Raw genomic sequence first — 12,393 nt, 5'->3', positions numbered from 1 at the left:
CCAATGTCCATAGCAAGGAAACCATGACTATCTGTTGATCACAACGAGCTAGTCAACTAGAGGCTCACTAGGGACATATTGTGGTCTATGTATTCACACGTGTATTACGATTTCTGAATAATACAGTTATAGCATGAATAAAAGACAATTATCATGAACAAGGAAATATAATAATAATACTTTTATTATTGCCTCTAGGGCATATTTCTAACAGCCTTTTCAGGCCGAAATTCCAGCTGCCGATAATCTTTCTTTTTTTATGTATCTTGCATTTTAAGAGAGAAAAGATGTTAGAGTTGCACTATAATATGGAATATAACTTCAAAACAAGATAAATAACAGTATGAAAAAACATGATGCAAAATAGACGTATTACACACCAGTGGTGATCGGGGTTGGAGACCACCACAACCTGGATGGGTCAAGATTAATACGGACAACACTATTGACACTCAAGCTCAGCTGGGAGGCACGAGAGGGTTTGCACGTTCACACCTCTCCTTTATGGGTGCTTGGAGCAAGCCCATGCCTGGTGTTACTGATCCTTTCATCGCCAAGTTTTTAGCATTGCGAGAAGGTGTTATCTTTGCCCAACTGAAGAGCTACTCGCATGTGGTTATGGAGGTTGATTGCTCGAAGGTTGCGAGGTTTTGGAATTCGCATCACATCCTCAAGTCAATTGTGATACCTATCTTCGATGAAATCAAGGAAAGAGCCTCAAACTTTGCTTCGTTTTCGGTTCAGCATGTCACAAAGGAAGTCAATTGCACAGTAGATCTTTGTGCTAAACATGCCACTGCGATTATCATTTTCAGATTGTTGGATGGAGCCATGTCCCTCCTTTTAGTTAGCAGTGTTTTGGCGGAGTGTAACTGAATTTCTCTCATGCAATAATGCTCCTAATTTCGCGTCAAAAAAAAGAAAATTAGCCGAAACCCTATTTAATAATGCTGTTCCACGTTCAACGGGACACATCACATGGCATTCCGACAGACAAGATAGGCCCGCACGAACTCTCTGTGGGCCCCGCGGGCGCCCCATTGACGGTGATTGGCCGATGGGCCGTCCTATCTGCCACGCGTAGAAAAGTCGCTCTGTACCCACAAGAACACACCTGTTCCTTTACACCTTTTCCTCTTCATTTTTTGTTCAGTTTTTTCTACCAAAACCATCATAGTCTTCTCCCTTCTTCTTCTTCTTCTTCTTCTTCTTCTTCTTCTCCGGAGCAACAAGGAGGAGACGCAGAGGAGGGAGGACGACACGATCTTGCCACTAGCTGCATTTCTCCTCCTCTCGCATTGGTCGTCTTCTAGTTCCACCGGCCACGAGCCTGCGCAGGTAATGTAGCTTCGTCTTCCCTTCTTGGCTTGTTCCTCTCGCGGAATGTGATCAGTAGTTGGTTCTGTTGGATAATGGCTGGTACTACGTACACGCGTATGCATAGAAAAACAAGTCTTGGGACTCCACCGTCTCCCCCTCTGCCCTCTCCTACCCCCATGTGAGGTGCGTAAATAAAATTGAAGGGAGTGGCCAGGAGCGTGGCGGGGACCATGGTCCGTCCCTTCGTCTCGCGACAGCAGCGCAAAACTCCAACCCAGCAAGCGGCGGCGGCCAAAGATAGTCCGTAGCCGCGCAGGTAGTGTTAGTACATGTGCGACTAAGAGGGGTGGTGCGCCGGCAGTGTAGTAGTTTCTGTTCTTGCCTTGGGTGTGGGCAGGCTGGTTTCGCCGGATCGCCGTCCACGTCCGGAATCCGGCGACAGACACGGCGCTCTCGGGCACATGGACCTGCCACCAGCCCGCCGGCTTTGGTTTCTTGCTTACAATGCTGCTTGATCCGAGGGGAGGGGGGTGTTGGCCGGCGGTGACAGGTGCAGAGGAAGAGGGGCGATTTTGACACTGTTCTTGGGTGGAGGGGGTGCAGGACTGAGAAGGGCGATGGGGGCAGGGGAGGAGGATGCGGCGGCGGCATGGGAGAAGGTGGAGGCCAAGGAGGAGAGGATCATGGTGTCCGTGCGGGTGCGGCCGCTCAACGGCAGGGAGTCCGGCGACAGCTCCGACTGGGAGTGCATCAGCCCCACCACCGTCATGTTCCGCAGTACCGTCCCTGACCGCGCCATGTTCCCCACCGCCTACACCTACGGTAAGCACAAGCACCGGCAGAGCTCAATTTCGCAAAGAATGTATGGCGATGTTGGCGACAATTGCTGGCCTTGATGTTGGGATTTCATTCGGCAGTCGATTTCTCAGTTTGTTCTGCTTTCTTGTCCTTTTCAGACAGGGTGTTTGGCCCCAATTGCTCGACCAGGCAGGTCTACGAAGAAGGAGCAAAAGAAGTTGCTCTATCAGTTGTCAGTGGAATCAACTGTATGTACAGGAGAAATGATGCTACTCCTTTACATCGTTAATTTGGTCTTTGGATGAACTGATGTGGACCAACTAACATTTGCACATGAATCTCTTCTTATTGACAGCAAGCATATTTGCGTATGGGCAGACAAGCAGCGGAAAGACTTACACAATGACTGGCATTACTGAGTACAGTGTGATGGACATCTATGACTACATAGAGAAGGTGTGTGTATGCGCGGCACCAGTGATGTTACAGTTCACTTTGTGAGATGATATTTGCCTCATTGTTTGTCATTGCTACAGCACCCTGAAAGAGAATTCATGCTGAAATTCTCAGCAATTGAGATATATAATGAAGCTGTAAGAGATCTTCTGAGCCATGATACCACACCTCTTAGACTGCTTGATGACCCAGAGGTACTCCATTCTCCTTTACTTGAGTTTACTATAACTATTTTTTCCTCCACCCTACGCTGATCTCGCGTTATCATTTGAATCAAACAGAAAGGGACTACTGTTGAAAAGCTCACTGAGGAAACACTGAGGGACAAGGACCATCTTAGGGATCTTCTTGGAATGTGTGAAGGTCCGGGCTAAAATTTCTAGAGAACAAAACATGCACCATGTTTCTTGTTTTCATCATTTGCTTAATTTGGTATGTGCTACAGCTCAAAGAGAGATTGGAGAAACGGCTTTGAACGAAGCGAGCTCTAGGTCCCATCAAATACTCAGGCTGGTTGGTGGCTCTCTTATATATCTATTTTGCACTACCTTCTGAAGATGATTTTGTTGACAAGCTTTTGTTACATTCAGACAATCGAAAGTTCTGTTAAACAGTATTTAGGAAGAGGCAAATCGAGCACCCTGGTATCTTGTGTGGTATGGATTTTCCATTTATATTCATGATTATTTGGTACTAGCATGTTTCCATCATCTCTGAGTTTCTTGGTTCTTCTTCTGGACAGAACTTTGTTGACTTAGCTGGAAGTGAGCGAGCATCTCAGACTGCTTCAGCTGGTATGAGGTTAAAAGAAGGTAGTCATATTAATCGAAGTCTGCTAACACTGGGAAAGGTTGTTCGCCAACTGAGGTTTGTTTGGTTTGTTTTCTTCTAGCAAGAACTTGTAATCCCGGTGGTTTAATTCTTATATAAGTATATTCCGGTCCTAAAAATTATCAGAGTTTGCACATATATTTCCTCTTTCTTTTGTATTCACTAGATAAAGTAATTTTGAATTCCATTGGGTTTTACAGTTTGACGTGTGTCCTTTCTGCTCATTTTGTCTGCTCTTTCAACAATGACCTACTATATAGTATCTTTTCTCGACAAAGGCTAATATATTAACAAAGTGTAAAAAAAGACAAAGGGTAATATATTAACATCAAAATAATACCATTTACACATTTTTTCTTGAAAAGGAGATTAAAACCCCCTGCCTCTGTATCAATCGATGCATGCGGCCATCTTTATTTATTATTCCATCAAGGTCTAACAAGAACATATATCAAGCCACCGGAAGCTATCACTCACACCTACAAAACGTCAAAACTCGATAATGTGGAATGCTTTCACTCCCCATATCTAAACCGGTGTTGTCGCCGATCCATCCACATAACGTATCAGAACGAATAGCCGGTACAACAGACCTAAAGCGCACACCACATGCACACGTTTTAGACAGCGCCATAATTATCGGACCGCTCACCCATCTTCAGGAGAGAGATCCGCATCATCCTTGCCAGTCCGTCCATCCGTCGACGCCACCATGGCGCCCAACGGCGCCACCGCCCCGCGCTCGTCCATCCAGACACGAAGATTCTAGAAGACCTGTCATGCCTAGCACCTGCCGAGCAGGCATGACACCGCGTAGCACCTGTCGGCCAGGCATAACTTGACGTCTCCACCAAAGCTTCGTGCAAGACGAAGCCACTCCACCTCCTGCCTCTTGTCTTTCAGCGCTGCTCCACAAACGATGCTCCCAAAAGAGAAACGACACCGCAGTATCGTCATCGTCCGATCTGAAAGACTAGATCCTAGGGTTTCCCCCGGAGCAGCACGAGTGGTTCAACAGTCGTTGCACGACGATGCCTTCATCAAGGTAACGGCGCAGAACGCCGCCATCGTCTGCCATCAGCTCGGTTTTCACCGACAACTATGTCTTCCCGACTCGCAGCCGGAACTAAGATGACGATCTCGAGATCTGATCATCCAGCCTCAGGCCGACCATCTCCAACAGAGGAGATGGCCACCACCGCCGGCTGCACCGACCAGATCAGATCTAACCGAAGGTGCCGTCAAGCCGCCCACCAGGCCCTCCATGCCGCCGCCGATCCGAAGCCGGATGACACGTCGCCGCAGCGTAAGTCGCCGCCGCCGCCCGTGATCAGGCTGCCCTACACGCCGCAGTCGCAGTCGCCCGCGACAGGGCCAGCCACCGCCGCCGCCGCCGCCAGATCTGCCGTGCCTCGGCACGCACAAGGGCTCCGCACCACCCGTGAGACGCGGGACAGAGGAGGATCCCCGCCACCGCCGTCGGCCCTCCGGCAGTGGCAGGGTGAGAGAAGGTGGATTAGGGAGCGGGGGCGGCTAGGGCTGGGCAGTGGCGGATCTAGGCCCCAGGTCGGGGGGGCCCAGGCCTGGGGCGTGAGGCCCATTTTCTTTGTGGGCTGTAGGGAAAATACTGTAGCAACTGCTACAGTACACAAAGGGGGCCCGGGGCGCTGGGCTGGGCTGGATCCGCCCCTGGGGCTGGGGACCCGTCCGAGTCGCCCGAGCGGGAGCGACGCGGGGCGTACCATTTACACCTTAGTCTGAACTATTTTGTTCCTCTTGCAGCAAGGGAAGAAACGGCCATATCCCATACAGAGATTCAAAGCTGACACGCATATTACAGTCCTCTTTGGGAGGCAATGCAAGAACAGCCATTGTCTGCACCATGAGCCCAGCACGCACTCATATTGAGCAATCCAGGAACACACTTCTGTTTGCAACTTGCGCAAAGGAGGTAGTTACAAATGCACAGGTCAATGTAGTGATGTCTGACAAAGCACTACTGAAGCATCTACAAAGAGAGCTTGCAAGATTAGAGAATGAACTGAAATTGCCGGAGTCAGCCTCCTGCACTAGTCATGCTGAAGTTTTAAGAGAGAAGGATGCACAGATCAAAAAGGTACTTTTCCTCACTTGAAATTTTCCAACCCTTGTAACAGTGTTAATTGCAGGACCACACAATTTCATGCACCATGTACCTGTCTATTCTTCTTTCAGCTGGAAAAACAGCTTAGGGAATTGATAGAAGAAAAGGATACTGTTCAGTCTCAACTTAACTGTTTAATGAAAAGTGACGCTGACGACCATGCCAATGACCGCACTGCAAAGCGATGGGTACTATCTCTCTCATATACACAGACTTACTTTTTGCATTATTGTCATGTGTGACATTTAATGATCTGTCCTTCCTCTGATAGGATGTCCATAGTCGGTCCTCAGAGTCTCTTGCGCGAAATGCATCCGAGGAAGCACTTTCGGTTTCAGACACTTATGGAGGTTCTTATCAAGATCAAGGTCACGCAGTGTTTGATGAATCATATGTCTTCAGTGCTGATCATGATGACTTGTCAGTTCCCAATCAAACAATGGATCTTCCTCAACAAACAAGGGTTCGGAAGCCAATTTCACCTTGGCACCCTCCTAGTAACTATAGCTCTGATGGCACAGAGTCATATAACATGAAGGAAGTAGCTTTCAGAAGTGCATCTGAAGTATCTGAAGAACATTGTAGGGAAGTACAATGTATAGAGATACATGAGCATAGAAGAAGCACAAGCGAGGAATTTAATGTATTACTCCATGAGGGCACTAAGCTCCACATACCTGAAGTAGAGGACATCTCTAGAGACGCAGTCCCGCAACCTGATGAAGTACCAGAAGCCGTGAGCATAACAGAGAAAATGGAAGATCATATCAAGATATACCCTAGCAAAGAGGAGCGGCAGGCCGAGATCATAGCAAATGCAGTAGAAGGTCCTATTGAAGTGCATCAATGTGAATCTGATGACTTTGCAGACAACTTTGTCAAACTGTACCCATGTGATTCTAACATTTCCTTGGACGTTGGCAAACCTTATCCTCATGAATGCCTGACTGTAAAGAGGTGTATAACGAGCTCCAAGGATAGTGCATTGGCTAGAAGTCAGAGTTGCAGGGCTAGCTTCATGATCATTCCAAATAGTTGGTTTGATGATTCGGAAAACACCGGGCAGACACCACCTGGTGAAATCTTCAGGTATCCTCCCAGAAGGCCTGATAAAGTTAGGAGAAGTCTGTACCAAGGAAATGATGGTTGCCAAAACAATAACACTTCAGTAGACCTCTCCGCTGATTCTGGCGAAGTAGTTTGTGATGAAGTAGTCAAGGACATGAGCACCAGTGATGAGGTAGTCAAGGACATGAGCACCAGTGATGAAGTGGTCAAGGACATGAGCACCAGTGGTGAAGTAGCCAGGGAGTGGAGTGCCAATGAAGCAGAACAAGAAGTTTGTGCCGGTGACATCAGTTGTGTCACAGACCTGGAACAGAAGGCAGCAAAACACCATGAGGACCAACCTGAGGAACATCAGGCAGAGGTAATGATGTTAGTTAGAAACAAACTGTGGGCTTTAACTGCGCTAATAACGGGAAACTTAACAAAAAAGAATTGACTAGTATACTGGTGCCGAATATTATAGCTGATAGCGCCTAAATCACCAGTCGATATTTAGCTTTTTTTCTTTTCGAAAAGGACCATCTCCCCTGACCTCTGCATCAAGCGATGCACACAGCCATAGTCGATATTTAGCTTATATATGAAGTGGAATTAAACCAATGTCTTTGTGTATGCCATTTCAGCAGCAGATTGTTCGAGATGAGTGTGCAGCAGTTAAAACTGTCAAAAATGTTGGCATAGATGCAGTCCCGAGTACCGCCGAGTCTCCTTCGCGCTGGCCTATTGATTTTGCAAATAGGCAGCGAGAGATCATTGAGTTGTGGCACGATTGCAACGTGTCCCTGGTACACAGAACCTACTTCTTCCTCCTCTTCAAGGGAGATGTCGCAGATAGCGTCTACATGGAAGTGGAGCACAGGAGACTGTCCTTCATCCTGAGCTCCTTCAGCACCAGCTCCGCAGGAGGCGAGCTTAACTCCGCAATGGCATCCGGGTAAATATGTCATTTTTTTTCAGGGTAGCAGTATGGTTTCGAACTGTCCATGAATTGAAACCTAAGTACATTATGTTTTGGTGGAATAATACTGACGCTGGTTTTGCCCGCAGCTTGAAGAATATGAAACGCGAGAGGGACATGCTCTACAAGCAGATGCTGAAGAAGCTCACCAACGGGGACAAGGAGGGCATCTACACCAGATGGGGGATCGATCTGGGCTCCAAACAGCGGCGGCTTCAGCTATCTCGCCTGGTATGGACGCGGGCTGACATGGAGCATGTCCGAGAGAGCGCCTCGCTGGTGGCGAGGCTGATCGACTTGGTTGAGCCAGGGCAGGCTCTCAAGGAGATGTTCGGCCTCAACTTCACGCTGGCTCCCAGAACCGAACGCCGGTCTTTCAGCCTGCTGGGCGCTTGATCTTTGACGTATGTATGGAGGTAGAAGGGTTTGGTTTACGTAGTACAGGAGGTTCACTTAACAGGAGGAGAGGACTATGCTCCACCGCATCGATTGGTTTCACTCGTGTCTCTACCTTGTTCTTGTTTTTGCTTGTGTATTGTGTGCGTGTGCGTGTGCGATATTCCTGTGTGCAATCTTACAAAAGTGAATCGATCAGACAGTACAGTTCTGACTATCCGTGCTGTCGTATGTCCGTTTGTGGGGGTTCGTCCATCTAGTCCATCTTTTTGTGTCCCAAATGAGAAGTCAAGCAATAATGAGGAAACTTGACCCACACCTGACAAAAGGGTTTGGTAGTCTAAGGAAGCAGAAGCTTTCTTTTTTTTTTTTATAAGGAAAAACTTCCAATCTATTCATCTTCAATCATGGCAGTACAACGAACACTAGAAATAAAAATTAAATTCAGATCTGTAGACCACCTAGCGACGACTACAAGCACTGAAGCGAGCCGAAGGCGCGCCGCCGTCATCACCCCTCCATCGTCGGAGTCGGGCACAACTTGTTGTAGTAGACAGTCGGGAAGTCGTCGTGCTAAGGCCCTATAGGACCAGCGCACTAGAACAACAACCGCCGATGAAGAATAACGTAGGTTGGAAGGATTCAACCCGAAGACACACGAACGTAGACGAACAACGACGAGACCCGAGCAAATCCACCAAAGATAGATCCGCCGGAGACATACCTCCACACGCCCACCAACGATACTAGATGCACCGCCGGAGCAGGGGCTAGGCGGGGAGACCTTTATTCCATATTCAGGGAGCCGTCGCCGTCTCGCCTTCCTAAGTAGGACACAAACCCTAACAAGACAGGAAAAAACGACTGAAAACGGAGCCCTCCCGCCGGCCCTTGGCAGGATCCACCGCGCCCCCATGGCCCTAGGGCCACCGGAGACGAGGCAGACCTCCGGTGGTGCCGGTGAGAGGCAGAAACCCTAGCTTTCTTTCTGGGAGGACACACGAAAACTTTGGCAACTTTTCAGTTCAGTTTAATTGAAGCTTTCTGTCCCAACCTTCAAGGGTTCCTCACTGTATGACATGATCCATTGGATTGGAGCAATGGTACACAACTATGTTTGGTGTCCCATCTATCACTCCCATGTCAGATCCTGGTCCCAAAGGTCAATACATTGAGTCAGAAAGACCGGGGGCTTTCATAATCCATAGCCGAACTAGCCCGTGGATCAACTCTCATAGTGGGAGAATCAAAGTCTAAGTTAAGCGCAAAAAGGGGGTTGACATCATTCGGCATGATTGGATCAAGCAGACTTCGCCACAGGAAATGCCAAGGGGCCCCCTTTCTCATTGTCATCTACCGCCCATTTCTTCATCATCAGTTGTTGCCTTAAGTGCGTAAAGTAGGCTCGGCTTCTTAGGAAGTCGAAGGTAGTCCAGTCCGCTTGTTAGTTTGAATTGAATCTTAGATAACCTACGTAGATAAAGAGAAAATCATAATAGTCTAAGTGAACCTCTCAAAGGTATAAATAAGTAAATAAGTAGACATTAGTCTTACTGGTTCGAAGCCTTGACTGGGAGCATCGCAAAATCTTACCCCATATGAACTTGATTACAACTTAACAAAACCAAACACCTCTGAATTTGGATCACAAATTAACATAACCACCTCCTAGGATTCTACGACGCTCTGGCAATGCTTTCAAGATTTTAGTTGATGAATGAACCGACACAAGTAGACACACAGAAGTTAGCCCATAACGTCCCACCGCTTGCCAGGGACGTGGGGGGGGGGGGGGATAAGCCCCCCAACAGTATGGAGTTCGTATAGGCCCAGGTCATCACTGCTATATATAGCCTTTGTGAGCCGTCGCACTGGATAAGATCATCATTGTAAATCCCTAACATTTGTAACCTCTCCAAATATAGTGAAGTTTCCCTCATAGGCGCCCGTGGTTTCCCCCCTTCTCATTGGAGGAGTTTTCCACGTTAAAATCCTTGTGTTCCTGTGTTGATTTGATCTTCTTTGTTTTTTTGTTTGTCCTGTCTCTAACAGGTTCATCAGTTTGTAACGTATCAGTTTACAGTTGTAAGAAATAATGTAAATTTTTTTTGGGACGCCGCTAAGCATGAGATTACTGATAATCTGCATCATATCAGACTGGTCGTAGGATGTTGGATTAAAAACAAGATGAAGGTCCGATTTGCTAGTCTATATATATACCCCTACTAATAGAGGAAGGTGACATCCTTGGCCTACAAGCACACATGAGAGCGAGGGAGGTTAAGGAAAAAGGTCGGGGTCTCACAACGATCTCGAAGGTCTAGTCAGCGAGCTCGAGGACGCTCTGTAGCCAGCGAATCAACAAGTGGCCTCCGAAGCCCGTGGACAAGGAAGAAGGTTATGGGTGTTGTCTTGAGGGCATCTCGGCTTGAATCAGTCGCTGAAGACGTAGAGGAAGCCGAGGCAGAGTTGTTGGACAAGCTCGCTGAGCGAAGTGACGATGATGGCTATGCAGGCGATGGCGGCGCAACCATGCCGCTCTTGGGTGCGAGATGGGTAGCAAGGGAGAGGAGGGGAAAGTGAGCGAGAGTGGGAGGGTGATAACCCACAATTTTTTTGTTTTCCATGCAACATTCCCCAACAGTTGTACCAGAGCTAGGTCTATGCGCAGATGATATGCATGAGTATAACACAAAGGAGTTGTGGTCGGTGATGTTCATACTACTTACCACCAACGTCTTATTTTGATTCGGCAGTATTGTGGGATGAAGTGTCCCGAACCAACCTTACATGTCCATGCCCAGGATCCGAGGCTGGCCTGGTGACCTTGTCCCCCGGAGGTTGGGTACCCCTGGGGTATCGCACCGTAAGTAGCCCCCAAGCACATCTAGAGTTGGAGTCCTTGTCTTTGGCAATGAGAACCTAGGCGGGCTCCATCTGTTTTACTGATAGTTTTGGCCTGTCTTCATGAGTCCTACCTTAGAAATACTCAGATTCGCCAGGCGTGTGGCCTCCTGGGCGCCCTCAGCGTATTGTTCCATTAGTGGCATGTCTGTATCAGGTTTGATGTCGAACTGAATGCGTCATCTTTGGACTGCTTGGCAAGGTCTTGAGGGAGTCCTTGAATGAAGAAAGATCTTGTGCCAGTCCCCCTGAAGAAGTCAGAGGTGACACAGTCTGTCAGGCTTGTTGCCCCTTGGAGGCAGTCAAGGACGACCGTGCAAGGCAAGCAGGGTGTCCGACCTCCCATCTTCTTTGTTGTTGGAGACCTCCGGCTTCAAAGGTCTTCGAGCCTGCCGGGCATGCGACCTCCTTGAAGATTTCCGAGATGACATGATGCATCGGGGGATGAGGCCAGCAAGAGTAGGCCAACAGTGACTCTTGCAGCGAAGAAGGTCCGCCGGATGATGAGGCCAACATGTGGAGGTGATACGTCTCCAACATATCTACACTTTGTGATTGTTCCATGATCTTCTTTGATTGAGCAAAATAATGATTCGTCGATGTGAATTTTGTCTATAAAAATAATTTCAATAACAATGCTAATAGGGGAAATTTCAATCCTAGGCCATTTCCTAGAAATTCCTCTAATAATTATGGCAATTCCTATGGTAATTCATATAATAATAATAGTATGCCCTCTGGTCTTAAAATTAATATTAAAGAATTTATTATTTCTCAAAATATTTTTAATGCTATGATAGAGGAAAAATTGAATAAAGTTGATGATACGGCTAGGAACATGGATAGAATTGCTCATGATGTGGAAAATCGCAAATCTAAAATTTGCCACCCAAGCTTGATATTAATGAGTCCATTAAAGCTGTCTATGTCTCCATTAATGATAGTAAAGAGCGAACCGCTAGGTTAAGAGCTAAGCGAGAATTCCTGGAAAAAGTGATTCTGCCCAGTTTTATGGTAATCATGATGAAGATATTAAAATGATTGGTGTCTCGCCCATTGAATCTTTATTTAGTTGTATAAAACTTGATGAAAAAGGGACTGAAGATGAGTCAACTTTAGCTAGAAGGCGTCCCAATTTTTCGGAGGGTGATGATCTTAATGATTTTTTTGATAAAAGTGGGTTTGGAGAGGTCAAAACTTTAACTAGTGATGTGACCACTATTTTGGATTTCAAGGATTTTAATTATGACAGTTGTTCTTTAATTGAATGTATTTCCTTATTGAAATCCATGATAATTCTCCCAATGCTTATGAACAAAATAAAGTTTTCACTAAACATATTGTAGAAGTTATGATGAAAGCTTTAGAAGAAAAGCTGGAATTGGAGGTTTCAATACCTAGGAAATTATATGATGAATGGGAAACTACTACTAAAATAAAGATTAAAAATTATGTGTGCAATGCTTTATGTGATTTGGGTGCTAGCGTTTCCACTATACCAAAATCTTTATGTGATGTG

The 12,393-nt window shown here is 46.9% G+C and overlaps 1 pseudogene; it reads left to right on the top strand.

Moving 5' to 3' along the window:
• Window positions 1-1,109: 1,109 nt before the first annotated feature.
• On the top strand, window positions 1,110-8,187 carry LOC123152423 (kinesin-like protein KIN-7H; annotated as a pseudogene).
• Window positions 8,188-12,393: the final 4,206 nt, after the last annotated feature.

This window comes from Triticum aestivum, chromosome 7A (assembly GCF_018294505.1).
Source record: "Triticum aestivum cultivar Chinese Spring chromosome 7A, IWGSC CS RefSeq v2.1, whole genome shotgun sequence".
NCBI classification, from domain to species: domain Eukaryota; kingdom Viridiplantae; phylum Streptophyta; class Magnoliopsida; order Poales; family Poaceae; genus Triticum; species Triticum aestivum.
Note: the sequence above shows the minus strand (reverse complement) of the source record. Positions and strands in the feature narration are given on the sequence as shown.